The following is an 18994-nucleotide window of genomic DNA, read 5'->3' on the forward strand; positions in this document are numbered from 1 at the left end:
GCTCACCTGACAGATAACTATACTGTAATCCTACTTACTAACCAGCTCACCTGTCAGATAACTATACTATAATCCTACTAAGTAACCAGCTCACCTGTCAGATAACTATACTGTGACCCTACTAACTAACTAACCAGCTCACCTGACAGATAACTCTACTGTAACCCTACTAACTAACCAGCTCACCTGACAGATAACTCTACTGTAACCATACTAACTAACCAGCTCACCTGACAGATAACTACTGTAACCCTACTAACTAACTAACCAGCTCACCTGACAGATAACTCTACTGTGACCCTACTAACTAACTAACCAGCTCACCTGACAGATAACTGTACAGTAACCCTACTAACTAACTAACCAGCTCACCTGACAGATAACTCTACTGTGACCCTACTAACTAACTAACCAGCTCACCTGTCAGATAACTCTACTGTGACCCTACTAACTAACTAACCAGCTCACCTGACAGATAACTCTACTGTGACCCTACTAACTCACTAACCAGCTCACCTGACAGATAACTCTACTGTGACCCTACTAACTAACTAACCAGCTCACCTGACAGATAACTCTACTGTGACCCTACTAACTAAATAACCAGCTCACCTGACAGATAACTCTACTGTGAGGAGAGAGGAGGGATGGAGGAGTGAGTAGGTCGAGAGGCAGAGGAGAGAGCAGGGAGGGAGGCAGAGGGAGGGGGTGAGTAGGTTAAGAGGTAGAGGAGAGAGGAAGGAGTGGGGAGGGAGGCAGAGGGAGGGGGTAAGTAGGTCGAGGGAGGGAGGGGGTAAGTTGGTCGAGGGAGGGAGGGAGGGGGAGAAAAGAGACTCTGGAGAAGAGTTATGGTCAGGAGGACTGAAGAGGAGGATGCCAGAGGTTGGAGTGGGTCAAAGAGGATTTTCTTGTCCTGGTATGAACTCTACACAGGAGAGCCATACACACACACACACACACACACACACACACACACACACACACACACACACACACACACACACACACACACACACACACACACACACACACACACACACACACACACACACACACACACACACACACTCCTAGGATCCATCATTTCCTCTCCATTCTTACTGTAAGTGGAGCCAACACAGCGACTGACAGTCCTCCTCAACAATGGCCTTTAATTCACCACAATGGAAACATTCATGTCAATTCAGCCATTTTGTTTCCTAAACTATTTCATAAAATAATAAAAGGACTGACTCATCTTGACCAGGGGGAAATGTTCTTTAATAATCTTTGTTCTGTTTCTAAATCTAAATCAATTAAAAAATGTTTGATCCATCCATAGACTAGACTTAGATTGCCATGCAAATAAATACTGCATAAAATATCTTTCTTTCTACTGTTTTAATTAAGGTTGTTTATCATTAAATCACATCAAAGCCCACCATTCTCATTTCCCATATAATTGCTATGTAGACCACAGAGAAGACGGAGCTGCCAAACCTCTAGTTTATATTGGAGCTCAGTTGACTCTAATGTAATGAACCCGTGTGTTGCTGTTCTCTCTTCGGGGTGTCGCTAAATAATGAGTCTAAAACGATAGGGGGGGCCTGGCACAGAATGTGAGGAACTGTTACTATTGGGATGTTTTTCTCATTTTAAACACACAGGGGAACAAATAAGGACGTTTGACGAGAATCAAGAAGTACTTCAAATCAAGTCCGTTCATCCCGATTGAAATGAATCAGGAAACGGAACTGAACATGAATTTTATACACAACAAATCTAACACATCCAATTATGTATATACGTATATACTGTACTCTATATCATCGACTGCATCCTTATGTAATACATGTATCACTAGCCAGTTTAAACAATGCTACCTTATATAATGTTACTTACCCTACATTATTCATCTCATATGCATACGTATATACTGTACTCTATATCATCGACTGCATCCTTATGTAATACATGTATCACTAGCCACTTTAAACAATGCTACCTAATATAATGTTTACATACCCTACATTATTCATCTCATATGCATACGTATATACTGTACTCTATATCATCGACTGCATCCTTATGTAATACATGTATCACTAGCCACTTTAACTATGCCACTTTGTTTACATACTCATCTCATATGTATATACTGTACTCGATACCATCTACTGTATCTTGCCTATGCTGCTCTGTACCATCACTCATTCATATATCCTTATGTACATATTCTTTATCCCCTTACACTGTGTATAAGACAGTAGTTTAGGAATTGTTAGTTAGATTACTTGTTGGTTATTACTGCATTGTCGGAACTAGAAGCACAAGCATTTCGCTACACTCGCATTAACATCTACTAACCATGTGTATGTGACAAATAAAATTTGATTTGATTTATAAAATGGAGTCAGGTGTGAGGAACTAGCTTGCCTTGAATGCACGTCTAGTCAAAGTCCGTTTTCACATTGACAATAGCAAAGGGACATTTTTGTGAGGTTCGTCAGGGACAATACTGTTGTATAAACTTACGAAATGATCCTGTCTTGAATGCCACCTCCGGAAATCGAGCACGACACTCGTCTTCTCATTTGTAACATTGTGCGGTGATTTCACAGGTGGCACCCCGGGTCCCAGAGTGATGGGGGGGGGGGGGGGATTGTCTTCCTGGGGCCCAGAGTTTTTTCCCTGATCTGGTAGGCTCATCTAAACAGGTCAAAGACTCTGGGTGTGACATAGAAGTAAATCATGTGTTAAAAACTGTTTTATGAAGGCTGTGATGTGGCCAGGTTTTTCTAATCAGGTCATATGGTTTTGTTTAGTTAAGACGCTCCAGGACCTGTCTTACACATAGTCGATTGTGGATAAATACTTTTTTCTTCATCTTTCAATCGGTGAAAACACTAAAGAAACGTAGTAAAATGCATTAATTAGCACTTTTCTTTGAAGAAAATGTATCCTATATAATTTTGGGGACAACATATCAACAATTCCCTATGCATTGGTCTGGAGAATACGTCTAAGCATAACCACAACCACACCACATGTGTTGAATGCAGAAGCTTCTGAGGAAAATGAGTTTGATGAACATTACAAGTTTTGGACTTCTATTTGCTATTTATGGCCTGTAGGCCTCATTGACCTGAGGTCATACAACTAGTTTTTGAGTAAAACAAGCATAAGGTATGGATTATTTTGACTATAACAAATACTCAGATGAAACATATTGTGCTATTTATCACAGACTACTTTGTGTCAAAGTTTAACAAGGACTCCCTCCTCCTCACTAGTGTCATGATCAAAGATATGATCAAGAGCCTCAAATACAGTATAGCGTTTGGTCATTGTGCTGCCATAGAATGAATTGTGAGCAAGGCCTCAAAAAAGCTTTATATACCAGAGCTGAGAAAAGCTTCTATATATTATTGAAACAATGTTGAGATTGTTTGTGAGAATGCCAACAGGTGTGGTTCCGTGGAGGAAAGATTCTATTGGGGAAAGGTTCCCGTGGGGGTTGCCATGGAAGCCAAAAAGGTGTGTGTGTGTGTGTGTGTGTGTGTGTGGTGTGTGTGTGTGTGTGTGTGTGTGTGTGTGTGTGTGTGTGTGTGTGTGTGTGTGTGTGTGTGTGTGTGTGTGTGTGTGTGTGTGTGTGTGTGTGTGTGTGTGTGTGTGTGTTGTTGGGGAATAATCAGAATTGGTTGGTAACATAGGTAAGATGTTTTATATTCATCATATGTTTATAAGTTACTTCTCATCAGAATGTTATTTTTGTATAATACTGTGGCGGGGTTGCAGTATCTGTTCTATGTCAAGACTAAGTTGCTTGGGACGGAGAGAGGTGAGAGGTCAAGCGTGTATCTCTTGGCTCCACAATGTCTGTGTGCCAGTCAGTGTGTCTCTGTGATCTTGTCAAGATGGGATGGATTTGATATATGCCTGTTGATATGGACGGTTGGTTTATGGTTCTGAGTTTGAGAAAGGAGACAAAGCTGAACAATGAGTTATGCCGATGCTGTCTTATCCTGTGTGTGTCTTTGCTATAAAAGTTCTCAGTTTCAATGTAGGAAGGGACTCTCATATCAATTCCTTGATAGAAACTGAATTGATCAGAGAGTCACAGGGTTGTGATAGAGCTCATATAATTAAAGATGGACTTTGATAACTAACTCTGACTTGTGTGTGTGGTTTGCTCTCATGATTTGGTAAATAGCACGACAGCGTGTGTGTGTGTGTGTGTGTGTGTGTGTGTGTGTGTGTGTGTGTGTGTGTGTGTGTGTGTGTGTGTGTGTGTGTGTGCGTGTGTGCGTGTGTGCGTGTGTGCGTGCGTGTGTGTGTGTGCGTGTGTGTGTGTGTGTGTGTGTGTGTGTGTGTGTGTGTGTGTGTGTGCGTGTGTGCGTGTGTGTGTGTTCAAACACTCATGCATGAGGGGGTCTGGGAGAGGAAGTGTGTCCATCTGATGAATGGAAATGTGCCTGAACTCAGTTTTATACACTATTTGTAATCTCACCCATTCATTTCTAATGACCTGTCATTTTTGACCGAGAACACCAAAGTTGTACAAAAGTTAATTAAAACACCCAAAACGTTATGAAAATCATCCAAATGTATTGTGTGTGTTCAGATGCCCTGTGTGGACAAAGTCATGGAACCTTATGACAATCAGATGAAATTAACTACATTTTTCAGAGAGAAAACTTGTAAATCAGTCCAACTCCACCAGAACACAGCAGGAGGGTTAACAAAAAGGAAACATGGTTTGTTGTAATGTTGTAAGGCAGGCCTGCTGTTCTTTATATTCGTATTAGAGGGGTAGGCATTATTTTATTTTTACACTAACGTTAATTGATGAAGATCTGTTCTTAGCTTTTGCTAGCAGGAACTATATGCTTTTGTTGTTAGCTTTAGCTAGCAGGAAGTATTTGCTTTTGTTGTTAGCTTTAGCTAGCAGGAACTATATGCTTTTGTTGTTAGCTTTAGCTAGCAGGAAGTATTTGCTTTTGTTGTTAGCTTTAGCTAGCAGGAACTATATGCTTTTGTTGTTAGCTTTTGCTAGCAGGAACTATATGCTTTTGTTGTTAGCTTTAGCTAGCAGGAACTATTTGCTTTTGTTGTTAGCTTTAGTTAGCAGGAACTATATGCTTTTGTTGTTAGCTTTAGCAAGCAGGAACTATATGCTTGTGTTGTTAGCTTTAGCTAGCAGGAACTGTATGCTTTTGTCTTAAAGTTAAAATGCAATGAGTGTACAGATGAGAAAATAAACCGTTAAATTGTCTGAACATGCTTGCAATTTGTTGCGTTATTCAAAAGTGTAATATAGTAGATGCATGAAGATTTGCTTGCTTATCATTAGCTAGTAGCTAGCTAGTAGAATAGTTTGCAATGCTTAGCTTCCTGGCTAGGGGCTACTGTGACATCTACGGGATACTTTTGAGATGCGAAGCGAGAATGTCAACCGAACCCTCTCTCGGCTTGTGACAATCCCACCATATTATGTCAATTGAAATGTCACTCTGATAACTCTATTCAGTCACTCTGATATCTCTATTCAGTCACTCTGATAACTCTATTCAGTCACTCTGATAACTCTATTCAGTCACTCTGATAACTCCATTCAGTCACTCTGATAACTATATTCAGTCACTCTGATAACTCTATTCAGTCACTCTGATAACTATATTCAGTCACTCTGATAACTCTATTCGGTCACTCTGATAACTCTATTCGGTCACTCTGATAACTCTATTCAGTCACTCTGATAACTCTATTCAGTCACTCTGATAACTATATTCAGTCACTCTGATAACTATATTCAGTCACTCTGATAACTATATTCAGTCACTCTGATAAATATATTCAGTCACTCTGATAACTCTATTCAGTAACTCTGATAACTATATTCAGTCACTCTGATACATATATTCAGTCACTCTGATAACTCTATTCAGGCACTCTGATAACTCTATTCGGTCACTCTGATAACTCTATTCAGTCACACCGATAACTCTATTCAGTCACTCTGATAACTATATTCAGTCACTCTGATAGCTCTATTCAGTCACTCTGATACCTATATTCAGTCACTCTGATAACTATATTCAGTGAAAATAAGCCCTAAGGTTTTTACTGTGTTAGAGAGCTGTATGCTACTGAAAAAACATCAGCCAACCTAGGTCACCACAGGATCACACCAGCCAAAATAGGTCACCTGAGGATCTGGCCTGGGATTGGCCAGTCTGAGCAGGAAGTCTGAAGTGGCCAGCACAGCAACAAACAGAGGTACCTCTCAGTCTCAGTCTCAGTCTCCAAACAATAAGACAAACAAGAGGAATTAAACATTTAAAGCCACACTCCTTATTCATGTGGGTCCTTAATCCTAATTAAAATGACCATTGGAAAGCAGTAATTATTGCATAGTGCACTTTTAATCTGTGTAAACCTCTCTCATAATGCCACCAGGACTGTACTGTACAGTGTATACTGATAAAACCACCACCACCCATTTATTCTCTATGGCCAGAGGAGGTCATTCACAGCCAAAAGAGAGTTTGAGGGTACAAAACATTAGGGACATCTTCCTAACATTGAGTTGCGGCCCCTTTTAGTCCTCAGAACAGCCTCAATTCATCGGGGTCATGGACTCTACAAGGTGTCGAAAGCGTTCCACAGGGATGCTGGCCCATGTTGACTCCAATGCCTCCTACAGTTTTTTTTATAGTTGGCTGGATGTCCTTTGGGTGGTTGACCACTCTTGATTCACACCGGAAACTGTTGAGCGTGAAAACTCCACCAGAGTTGCAGTTCTCAAGCCGGTGCACCTGGCACCTACTATCATACCCCGTTCAAAGGCACTTCAATCTATTGTCTTGCCCTCTGAATGGCACACACACACAATCCATGGCTCAATTGATTCAAGGCATAAAAATAATTGTTTAACATGTCTCCTCCCCTTCATCGACACTGATTGAAGCAGATTTAACAAGTGACATCAAAAAGGGAATCATAGATTTTCACATGGATTCACCTGGTCAGTCTATGTCATGGAAAGAGCAGGTGTTCCTAATGTTTTGTCCACTCAGTGTAAAACCCTCAGTGTAGCAGCACATGCTAGCTAGAGTAGAGAGGTGGTTGTGGGAGAACAGAAGAGAACAGGAAAACATATTGTGAAGACCAACCTTTCCCTTTCACACTATTGTTTCCACAACCAAGTCTGAAGCAACATCCCAACTCATAGTAACCTTTTCCCACTCTTTCCAACTCTTCCCAACCCTTTCCAACTCCTCCTAACCCTTTCCAACGCTTCCTAACCATTTACAACCCTTTCCAACTCTTCCTAACCTTTCCAACTCTTCCTAACCCTTTCCAACCCTTTTACAACAACTCTTCCAAACCCTTTCCAACCCTTCCAATCCTTTCCAACTCTTCCCAACCCTTCCTAACCCTTTCCAACCCTTTCCAACTCTTCCTAACCCTTTTCCAACTCTTCCAAACCCTTTTCAACCCTTCCCAATCCTTTCCAACTCTTCCCAACCATTTCCAACCCTTCCCAACCCTTTCCAACTCTTCCCAACCCTTTCCAACCCTTTCCAATTCTTCCCAACCCTTTCCAACTCTTCCCAACCCTTCCCAAACCTTTCCAACTCTTCCTAACCCTTTCCAACCCTTTCCAATCCTTTCCAACCCTTCCCAACCCTTTCCATTTTGATAATGTCCCTTCCATCAGCATTTTCTCTCATACTCCATAATGACTTGTGCGTCCCTGGGTTATGACACGTGTGCTCTGGGTTTTGACGGGTAAAACTCTATCTGAGGCATGTCACTTCTTCCTTTCGGGGGAGGTGGAGACAGTCGAGGTCTGGGAGACAGATTGAGAGGGGGGGTGGAGAGGGCAGGAGTGTGTGTGTGTGTGTGTGTGTGTGTGTGTGTGTGTGTGTGTGTGTGTGTGTGTGTGTGTGTGTGTGTGTGTGTGTGTGTGTGCGTGTGCGTGTGCGTGTGCGTGTGTGTGTGTGTGTGTTCCTCCCCCAGATGATGTCATCTCCATTAGGGAAGTTCCAGTCATAAAAGACTCCATTGAACCCGCTGCAACCTGGTCTCAGAGCATTTCCTATTATTCTATACGTACATCCTGAGACAATACATTTAGTATGATATGTTATGAATTACAATTCGCATTAGCTAACATGCTAAGTAGATGCAAAGTAGCTAAAAATAGCAAGTAGTTGAAAGATTGCTAATTAGCTAAAGTTGTCCTTGTAGAGATTCGACCTCACAACCTTTGGGTTGCTAGATGTTCGCGTTATATCCATCAATCAAATGTATTTATAAAGCCCTTCTTACATCCGCCGATGTCACAAAGTGCTGTACAGAAACCCAGCCTAAAACCCCAAACAGCAGTAATGCAGATGTAGAAGCACAGTGGCTAGGAAAAACTCCCTAGAAAGGCAGGAATCTAGGAAGAAACCTAGAGAGGAACCAGACTCTGAGGGGTGGCTAGTCCTCTTCTGGCTGTGCCGGGTGGAGATTAGAAACCTAGAGAGGAACCAGGCTATGTGGGGTGGCCAGTCCTCTTCTGGCTGTGCAGGGTGGAGATTAGAAACCTAGAGAGGAACCAGGCTCTGGCCAGTCCTCTTCTGGCTGTGCAGGGTGGAGATTAGAAACCTAGAGAGGAACCAGGCTATGTGGGGTGGCCAGTCCTCTTCTGGCTGTGCAGGGTGGAGATTAGAAACCTAGAGAGGAACCATGCTCTGAGGGGTGGCCAGTCCTCTTCTGGCTGTGCAGGGTGGAGATGATAACAGTACATGGCCAAGATGTTCAAACGTTCATAGATGACCAGCAGGGTCAGATAATAATGATGCTTACCCATCCACCCCAACCAATAACATTACCTTTGTTTTTTGCGTTAAGAAACCATCTGTCTTATACCAAACATAACATGACATATCATACTAATTAGAGTTTTCCCCCGGATTTACATGTACTATGTAACGTCTAGTCCATGACACCAGGACGTGAACCCAGACCCTTCAATGTCATTTTGATGATGTCATCACTAAGTGACGCAGATGGCTAAAAGCAACTGAACCAGACAGGCAGTGATACAGCCCCAGGGCTGCTACACGACTACCATCAATCACTCTCCTGTTTGTGAGACAGCAACAACCTCAAACCTCACAGACAGACGTAGACAGTAGAGAGTCAATGAACTGCAATGATGAAACTTGCTTTAGCAGACATTGTTAAGCCATTGAAGTTTTCCGTCACAATACGGGACGAAATAAAAGTTTGAAACAAGCAATCGTGAGCAAAGCACTTAGAATAGAAGGAAGTACCCTCCAAGTGTAAGACGTTGCGACGTCGGCATTGTAATGATTCTGAATAGTAACGGTCTCCTTGCTTTACTCAAACTCAATTTGCCCTGATTCGAAATGCACAATGCAAACAATTCCCTGAGCAAAAAGTACATTCTGTTTGGATTCTGGTACATACTGTGTGTCAGTGTATCATAATCAGAAACAGGTCTGGTCAGTGAGGTGCCACTGATATCAGTGACATTAATCTATAGTCTGATATCTGTGACATTAATCTAGAGTCTGATATCTGTGTCATTAATCTATAGTCTGATATCAGTGACATTAATCTATAGTCTGATATCTGTGTCATTAATCTATAGTCAGATATCTGTGTCATTAATCTATAGTCAGATATCTGTGACATTAACCTATATTCTGATATCTGTGTCATTAATCTATAGTCAGATATCTGTGACATTAAACTATATTCTGATATCTGTGTCATTAATCTATAGTCAGATATCTGTGACATTATAGTCAGATATCTGTGTCATTAATCTATAGTCTGATATCTGTGTCTCTATAGTCAGATATCTGTGTCATTAATCTATAGTCAGATATCTGTGACATTAACCTATATTCTGATATCTGTGTCATTAATCTATAGTCAGATATCTGTGACATTAATCTATAGTCAGATATCTGTGACATTAATCTATAGTCTGATATCTGTGTCATTATATCTATTAATCTATAGTCAGATATCTGTGACATTAATCTATAGTCAGATATCTGTGACATTAATCTATAGTCTATCTGATATCATTTAATCTATAGTCTGATATCTGTGACATTAATCTATAGTCAGATATCTGTGACATTAATCTCTGATATCTGTGACATTAATCTATAGTCAGATATCTGTGACATTAATCTATATCTGTGACATTAATCTATAGTCAGATATCTGTGATATCTGTGATCATTAATCTATAGTCAGATATCTGTGACATTAATCTATAGTCTGATATCTGTGACATAGTCTGATATCTGTGACATTAATCTATAGTCTGATATCTGTGTCATTAATCTATAGTCAGATATCTGTGATATCTGTGTCATTAATCTGTCTGATATCATGACATTAAATATCTGATATCTGTGACATTAATCTATAATCTGTGACATTAACCTATATTCTGATCATTAATCTATAATCTGTGACATTAATAGTCTGATATCAGTGACATTAATCTATAATATGTGACATTAACCTATAGTCTGATATCTGTGACATTAATCTATAATCTGTGACATTAATCTATAGTCTGATATCTGTGACATATCTAATATGTGACATTAATCTATAGTCTGATATCAGTGACATTAATCTATAATCTGTTACATTAATCTATAGTCTGATATCTGTGACATTAATCAATAGATAGCCCACCTAACTCTAGTCTGGGAGAAGGAGACCTCACATTTCACCTAAACCCACCTAACTCTAGTCTGGGGGAAGGAGACCTATTTCACCTAAACCCACCTAACTCTAGTGACATTAAAACCCACCTCTCTAGTCTGGGGAAGGAGACCTCACATTTCACCTAAACCCACCTAACTCTAGTCTGGGGGAAGGAGACCTCACATTTCACCTAAACCCACCTAACTCTAGTCTGGGGAAGGAGACCTCACATTTCACCTAAAAACCCACCTAACTCTAGATTTCACCTAAACCCACCTAACTCTAGTCTGGGGGAAGGAGACCTCCCCACCTAACTCTAGTCTGGGGGAAGGAGACCTCACATTTCACCTCCCACCTAACTCTAGTCTGGGGAAGGAGACCTCAATTTCACCTAAACCCACCTAACTCTAGTCTGGGGGAAGGAGACCCACCTAACTCTAGTCTGGGGGAAGGAGACCTCACATTTCACCTGAACCCACCTAACTCTAGTCTGGGAGAAGGAGACGTTTCAGTCTGGGAGAAGGAGACGCACGATATGATTTTTCTACATGAATTACTGTAAATCCACTCCAGAAGGACATGACTAACTTCCCTCAACCCTCCACCTAGCCCCCATCATGAGTGCCTCAGTCCAGATGACAATAATCTGTGGACTCACTGAGCGAGTTTCCACCTGAAGGCTCAGACCGTTCTGTTTCCATCTCTGTGTCTCCCTGAGCGAGTTTCCACCTGAAGGCTCAGACCGTTCTGTTTCCATCTCTGTGTCTCCCTGAGCGAGTTTCCACCTGAAGGCTCAGACCGTTCTGTTTCCATCTCTGTGTCTCCCTGAGCGAGTTTCCACCTGAAGGCTCAGACCGTTCTGTTTCCATCTCTGTGTCTCACTGAGCAAGTTTCCACCTGAAGGCTCAGACCGTTCTGTTTCCATCTCTGTGTCTCCCTGAGCGAGTTTCCACCTGAAGGCTCAGACCGTTCTGTTTCCATCTCTGGCGCCCGTTTCTCCCTGAGCGAGTTTCCACCTGAAGGCTCAGACCGTTCTGTTTCCATCTCTGTGTCTCCCTGAGCGAGTTTCCACCTGAAGGCTCAGACCGTTCTGTTTCCATCTCTGTGTCTCCCTGAGCGAGTTTCCACCTGAAGGCTCAGACCGTTCTGTTTCCATCTCTGTGTCTCCCTGAGCGAGTTTCCACCTGAAGGCTCAGACCTTTCTGTTTCCATCTCTGGCGCCCGTGTCTCACTGAGCGAGTTTCCACCTGAAGGCTCAGACCGTTCTGTTTCCATCTCTGTGTCTCACTGAGCGAGTTTCCACCTGAAGGCTCAGACCGTTCTGTTTCCATCTCTGTGTCTCACTGAGCGAGTTTCCACCTGAAGGCTCAGACCGTTCTGTTTCCATCTCTGTGTCTCCCTGAGCGAGTTTCCACCTGAAGGCTCAGACCGTTCTGTTTCCATCTCTGGCGCCCGTGTCTCCCTGAGCGAGTTTCCACCTGAAGGCTCAGACCGTTCTGTTTCCATCTCTGGCGCCCGTGTCTCACTGTGTCCAGCAGAACTGCTCTGACTTGGGGTCTCCAGGCCACCGTTACTTTTCATCTGGCGTTTACATCACAACGGGCTAACAGTGGACATGGGGTTTTTAAACACCTTCTCCCGTAGTAACTGTCTTAATGATACAGAGGTTGTTGATTCTGCTCACCTCAAGTCTCTAGTGTCACACACTCCTGATGGAAACACGCTTCCCAGAAACGAGATAACGGCGTAACGGCATATTAAAAGTCCCTCTGCAGACACAGACCTGGAAGAGTGGCCTTCGACCAGAGAAGAGTCCTAGTTGGCTGCTATCATGTTCTATTTGCAACTGATTGGTTGTCCAGGGTTGTTAATCTGTCACCGATTGGCTGGTCCAGAACAAAGATGTTAAAAACGGATCAGAGATGAGCTACTCTCTGATTAGCTAAGAGGCAGTAAAAGTGGTTGAGTGACTTACTGCTGTTATAGAGGTCCTATCACCACTCTCTTCTCATGGTGATGATGCTGTTACAGAGGTCCTATCACCACTCTCTTCTCATGGTGATGATGCTGTTACAGAGGTCCTATCACCACTCTCTTCTCATGGTGATGATGCTGTTACAGAGGTCCTATCACCACTCTCTTCTCATGGTGATGATGCTGTTACAGAGGTCCTATCACCACTCTCTTCTCATGGTGATGATGCTGCTATAGAGGTCCTATCATCACTCTCTTCTCACTGTGATGCTGCTATAGAGGTCCTACCACCACTCTCTTCTCATTGTGATGCTGTTACAGAGGTCCTATCACCACTCTCTTCTCATGGTGATGATGCTGTTACAGAGGTCCTATCATCACTCTCTTCTCATTGTGGTGATGCTGTTACAGAGGTCCTATCACCACTCTCTTCTCATGGTGATGATGCTGTTACAGAGGTCCTATCACCACTCTCTTCTCATGGTGATGATGCTGCTATAGAGGTCCTATCATCACTCTCTTCTCATTGTGATGCTGTTATAGAGGTCCTATCACCACTCTCTCATCATTGTGATGATGCTGTTATAGAGGTCCTATCACCACTCTCTCATCATTGTGGTGATGCTGATCGTTGCTGTTCTGGTAATCTTCCGTTCTCCCCTGTTTTCACTGGCCTGGTGTCAAACGTTAACGTGTTTTCTGCTTGCTTTCGTTTGAAACAGTGAGAAGCATTAGCTCACCGAAATGTTCAGCACATAGTCTACAGTACTGTAGTTGTTGGTGGTCCGAGTAAATAACTGAGCAAAAATATTTAGACACATTTAGACATTCGCTTTATGATCAACAAGGTGTGATAATAATGTAACTATTTATCTGGATTGACAGCCGTAGATAGTCACGTACGTCATTAATCACTTTGCTGTATCTAAAAGTGATCTTTAACCCTCCGACCCCACCACCCTGCAGCCTCATATCAAAACAGGAGAGAAACATACATCACATGGAGATCACTTCAAAGTGCAACTGACCCCCATTTCTTAAATACTGCCCAGCTCTCTCTCCCCTCTCTTCTCTCTTCCGAAGATGATTGGCCGATCCATCTCACCAAATATGAACACCCACTAAGTTATTATTATTATTACATACCCACCCCCCCACCCCCCAGGTCAGGGGTCAACAGGTCAAACCCCTGAGCCCCAGTCAAAGGCCTGGCGGGTGGTCCCCGGGGGAGGAAGGGAGGGGTCCAATTTAACCTCCAGCAGAACAATAAACACCAGTTGATGAGGGAGGGGGGAAGATAGTTCCCTCTTTGTAAAGTTAGTGGTCGCACTATTGTCTTCTTTAGGGGTGTGTGTTTATCAGAACTGGTTTTAACTCCAGCTTGTATTAGAGTTGGAGTTGTATAGGAGTTGGAGTTGTATAAGTGTTGGAGTTGTATTGGAGTTGTATAGAAGTTGGAATTGTATTAGGAGTTGGAGTTGTATGGGAGTTGGAGTTGTATAGGAGTTGGAGTTGTATAGGAGTTGGAGTTGTATAGGAGTTGGAGTTGTATAGGAGTTGGAGTTGTATAGGAGTTGGAGTTGTATAGGAGTTGGAGTTGGAGTTGTATAGGAGTTGGAGTTGTATAGGAGTTGGAGTTGTGGAGGAGTTGGAGTTGTATAGGAGTTGGAGTTGTATAGGAGTTGGAGTTGTATTAGTTGGAGTTGGAGTTGTATAGGGTTGGAGTTGTATTGGAGTTGTATAGGAGTTGGAGTTGTATAGGAGTTGTATAGGAGTTGGAGTTGTATTGGAGTTGTATAGGAGTTGGAGTTGTATTGGAGTTGTATAGGAGTTGGAGTTGTATAGGAGTTGGAGTTGTATAGGAGTTGGAGTTGTATAGGAGTTGTATAGGAGTTGGAGTTGTATAGGAGTTGTATAGGAGTTGGAGTTGTATAGGAGTTGGAGTTGTATAGGAGTTGGAGTTGTATAGGAGTTGGAGTTGTATTGGAGTTGTATAGGAGTTGGAGTTGTATTGGAGTTGTTGTATAGGAGTTGGAGTTGTATAGGAGTTGGAGTTGTATAGGAGTTGGAGTTGGAGTTGTATAGGAGTTGGAGTTGTATAGGAGTTGGAGTTGTATAGGAGTTGGAGTTGTATAGGAGTTGGAGTTGTATTAGGAGTTGGAGTTGGAGTTGTATAGGAGTTGGAGTTGTATAGGAGTTGTTGTATAGGGGGAGTTGGAGTTGTATAGGAGTTGTATAGGAGTTGGAGTTGTATTGGAGTTGTATAGGAGTTGGAGTTGTATTGGAGTTGTATAGGAGTTGGAGTTGTATAGGAGTTGGAGTTGTATAGGAGTTGTATTAGGAGTTGGAGTTGTATAGGAGTTGTATAGGTTGGAGTTGTATAGGAGTTGTATAGGAGTTGTATAGGAGTTGTATAGGAGTTGGAGTTGTATTGGAGTTGTATAGGGGTTGGAGTTGTATAGGAGTTGTATAGGAGTTGGAGTTGTATTGGAGTTAGAGTTGGGAGTTGTATAGGAGTTGTATAGGAGTTGAAGTTGTATAGGAGTTGTATAGGAGTTGAAGTTGTATAGGAGTTGTATAGGAGTTGAAGTTGTATAGGAGTTGTATAGGAGTTGGAGTTGTATAGGAGTTGTATTAGGAGTTGGAGTTGTATAGGAGTTGGAGTTGTATTGGAGTTGTATAGGAGTTGCTCTCCTAAAGTGGCACCGTGCTGTAGGGCAGGACATTGTTTGACCAATTTCCTGTCCATTAGCAGTAATGAAGTGGCTGTCGGTAAATTGCTGCACAGACGGTCTCTTTGGGAATGCAGCAGAGTCAATGTCTGTGAGACCGGCGTCTGCTGTTCAATAAGAACACTGTTAACGTGTCTGGTTAATAAAGCCATCCATTCAGACATCAGTGAGCAGTAGGAATGTGCTACTTTTTCTACCATATCAACGTTGAACCACTTTCCACAGAACCACAGAATGGAGATACAGAGGGTGGTGATATGAAGATTTCACTTCCCAGTAACAGATATCACATATGAAGGTTACTGCTTCCTCCCAGTAACAGATATCACATATGAAGGTTACTGCTTCCCTCCCAGTAACAGACATCACATATGAAGGTTACTGCTTCCCTCCCAGTAACAGATATCACATATGAAGGTTACTGCTTCCCTCCCAGTAACAGACATCACATATGAATGTTACTGCTTCCCTCCCAGTAACAGACATCACATATGAAGGTTACTGCTTCCCTCCCAGTAACAGATATCACATATGAAGGTTTCACCTCCCAGTAACAGACATCACATATGAAGGTTACTGCTTCCCTCCCAGTAACAGACATCACATATGAAGGTTACTGCTTCCCTCCCAGTAACAGACATCACATATGAATGTTACTGCTTCCCTCCCAGTAACAGACATCACATATGAAGGTTACTGCTTCCCTCCCAGTAACAGACATCACATATGAAGGTTACTGCTTCCCTCCCAGTAGCAGACATCACATATGAAGGTTACTGCTTCCAGTAACAGACATCACATATGAAGGTTACTGCTTCCCTCCCAGTAACAGATATCACATATGAAGGTTACTGCTTCCCTCCCAGTAACAGACATCACATATGAAGGTTACTGCTTCCTCCCAGTAACAGACATCACATATGAAGGTTACTGCTTCCCTCCCAGTAACAGACATCACATATGAAGGTTACTGCTTCCCTCCCAGTAACAGACATCACATATGAAGGTTACTGCTTCCCTCCCAGTAACAGACATCACATATGAAGGTTACTGCTTCCCTCCCAGTAACAGACATCACATATGAAGGTTACTGCTTCCCTCCCAGTAACAGACATCACATATGAAGGTTACTGCTTCCCTCCCAGTAACAGACATCACATATGAAGGTTACTGCTTCCCTCCCAGTAACAGACATCACATATGAAGGTTACTGCTTCCCTCCCAGTAACAGATATCACATATGAAGGTTACTGCTTCCCTCCCAGTAACAGACATCACATATGAAGGTTACTGTTACATCCCAGAACACCTGATGGTCAGCTACATCTAATTAGCATCAATAAACAACCAGAACAGACACACAACACCTGATAGAAACACCAACTAACACACACCCACCTGGCAGAAACAGAACTAACACATACAACACCTGGCAGAAACACCAACTAACACACACCAACACCTGGCAGAAACACCAACTAACCTACACCAACACCTGGCAGAAACACCAACCAACACACACCAACACCTCCATCAACTAACACACATCAACACCTATGAAGGTTACCAACTAACACACACAACACCTGGCAGAAACACCAACTAACACACACCAACACCTGGCAAAAGGTTACCAACCAAACACACAACACCTATGAAGGTTACTGCACACACAACACCTGGCAGAAACACCAACAACACACACAACACCTGGCAGAAACACCAACTAACACACACAACACCTGGCAGAAGGACACAACAAACTGCACCAACTCCTGGCAGAAACAACAACACACACCAACACCTGGCAGAAACACCAACTAACAGACATCAACACCTGGCAGAAACACCAACCCTCCCAACACCTGGCAGAAACACCAACATATGACACTGCCTGGCAGAAACACCAAACCCACACCAACTCCTCCAGAAACACCAACTAACACACACCAACACCTGGCAGAAACACCAACTAACACACACCAACACCTGGCAGAAACACCAACTAACACACACCAACACCTGGCAGAAACATCAACTAACCCACACCAACACCTGGCAGAAACACCAACTAACACACACCAACACCTGGCAGAAACACCAACCAACACACACCAACACCTGGCAGAAACACCAACTAACCCACACCAACACCTGGCAGAAACACCAACTAACACACACCAACACCTGCTTCCCACCAACTAACACACATCAACACCTGGCAGAAGGTTACCAACTTCCCACACCAACACCTGGCAGAAACACCAACTAACAGACACCAACACCTGGCAGAAACACCAACTAACACACACAACACCTTGCAGAAGGACCAACTAACACACACCAACACCTGGCAGAAACACCAACTAACACACACAAACACCTGGTAGAAGGACCAACCAACACACACAACACCTGGCAGATGGACCAACTAACACACACAACACCTGGCAGAAACACCAACTAACACACACAACACCTGGCAGAAACACCAACTAAAACACACAACACCTGGCAGAAGGACCAACTAACACACACAACACCTGGCAGAAACACCAACTAACACACACAACACCTGGCAGAAACATCAACTAACACACACAACACCTGGCAGAAGGACCAACTAACACACACCAACACCTGGCAGAAACACCAACTAACACACACCAACACCTGGCAGAAGGACCAACCAACACACACAACACCTGGCAGATGGACCAACTAACACACACAACACCTGGCAGAAACACCAACTAACACACACAACACCTGGCAGAAACACCAACTAAAACACACAACACCTGGCAGAAGGACCAACACACACCAACACCTGGCAGAAACACCAACTAACACACACAACACCTGGCAGAAACATCAACTAACACACACAACACCTGGCAGAAGGACCAACACACACCAACACCTGGCAGAAGGACCAAAGCTCCACTTCTCGTACCTGAGCAGGTTCTGCAGACCTTCCTTGCTGGAGTTTCTCCTTAGTAAATGACCAGACATGTCTTCTTCTCCTCTGTTTGTCTCAGCCCTCAGCAGAATAACAACCAGGTACTCTGTTCCTCTTTAAAACACTACTGTCTTTCTCCTCAGTGAGCGACGGCAGTCAGAGAGGACTGGAGAGTTCCAGGAAGGGCTTCCTGGTTTCCTTCAACACCTTCTCTCTCTCTCTCTCTCCTCTCTCTGTGTCTCTAATCTCTCTCTCTCTCACACACTCTCTGAAGGACCAACTCTCTCTCTCTCTCTCTAATTCTCTCTCTCTCTGTGTCTCTCTCTGTCTCTCTCACTTTCTCTCTCTCTCTCTGTGTCTCTAATCTGTCTCTCTCTCTCTGTCTCTCTCTCTCTGTCTCTCTCTCTCTCTCTCTGTCTCTCTCTCTCTCTCTGTGTCTCTAATCTCTCTCTCTAATTCTCTCTCTCTAACACAAACACAGGACTTCCTTTAGATCCCCTCTCCTCTGATGCTCGATGTCCATGTAAAGACTCTCCCTCTCTTTCACCGACTCTTTCTCTCTCATAAGACAGGCTTTAGTCACAGCCTGGCC

At 43.1% G+C, this 18994-nt stretch overlaps 1 pseudogene; it reads right to left on the reverse strand.

The window, feature by feature from the left end:
* The window catches only part of LOC135552268 (non-muscle caldesmon-like), a 73863-nt pseudogene extending 55328 nt beyond the window's left edge, over positions 1–18535 (reverse strand).
* Positions 18536–18994: the final 459 nt, after the last annotated feature.

The sequence above is a fragment of the Oncorhynchus masou genome, chromosome 2, assembly GCF_036934945.1.
Source record: "Oncorhynchus masou masou isolate Uvic2021 chromosome 2, UVic_Omas_1.1, whole genome shotgun sequence".
Lineage (NCBI taxonomy): Eukaryota > Metazoa > Chordata > Actinopteri > Salmoniformes > Salmonidae > Oncorhynchus > Oncorhynchus masou.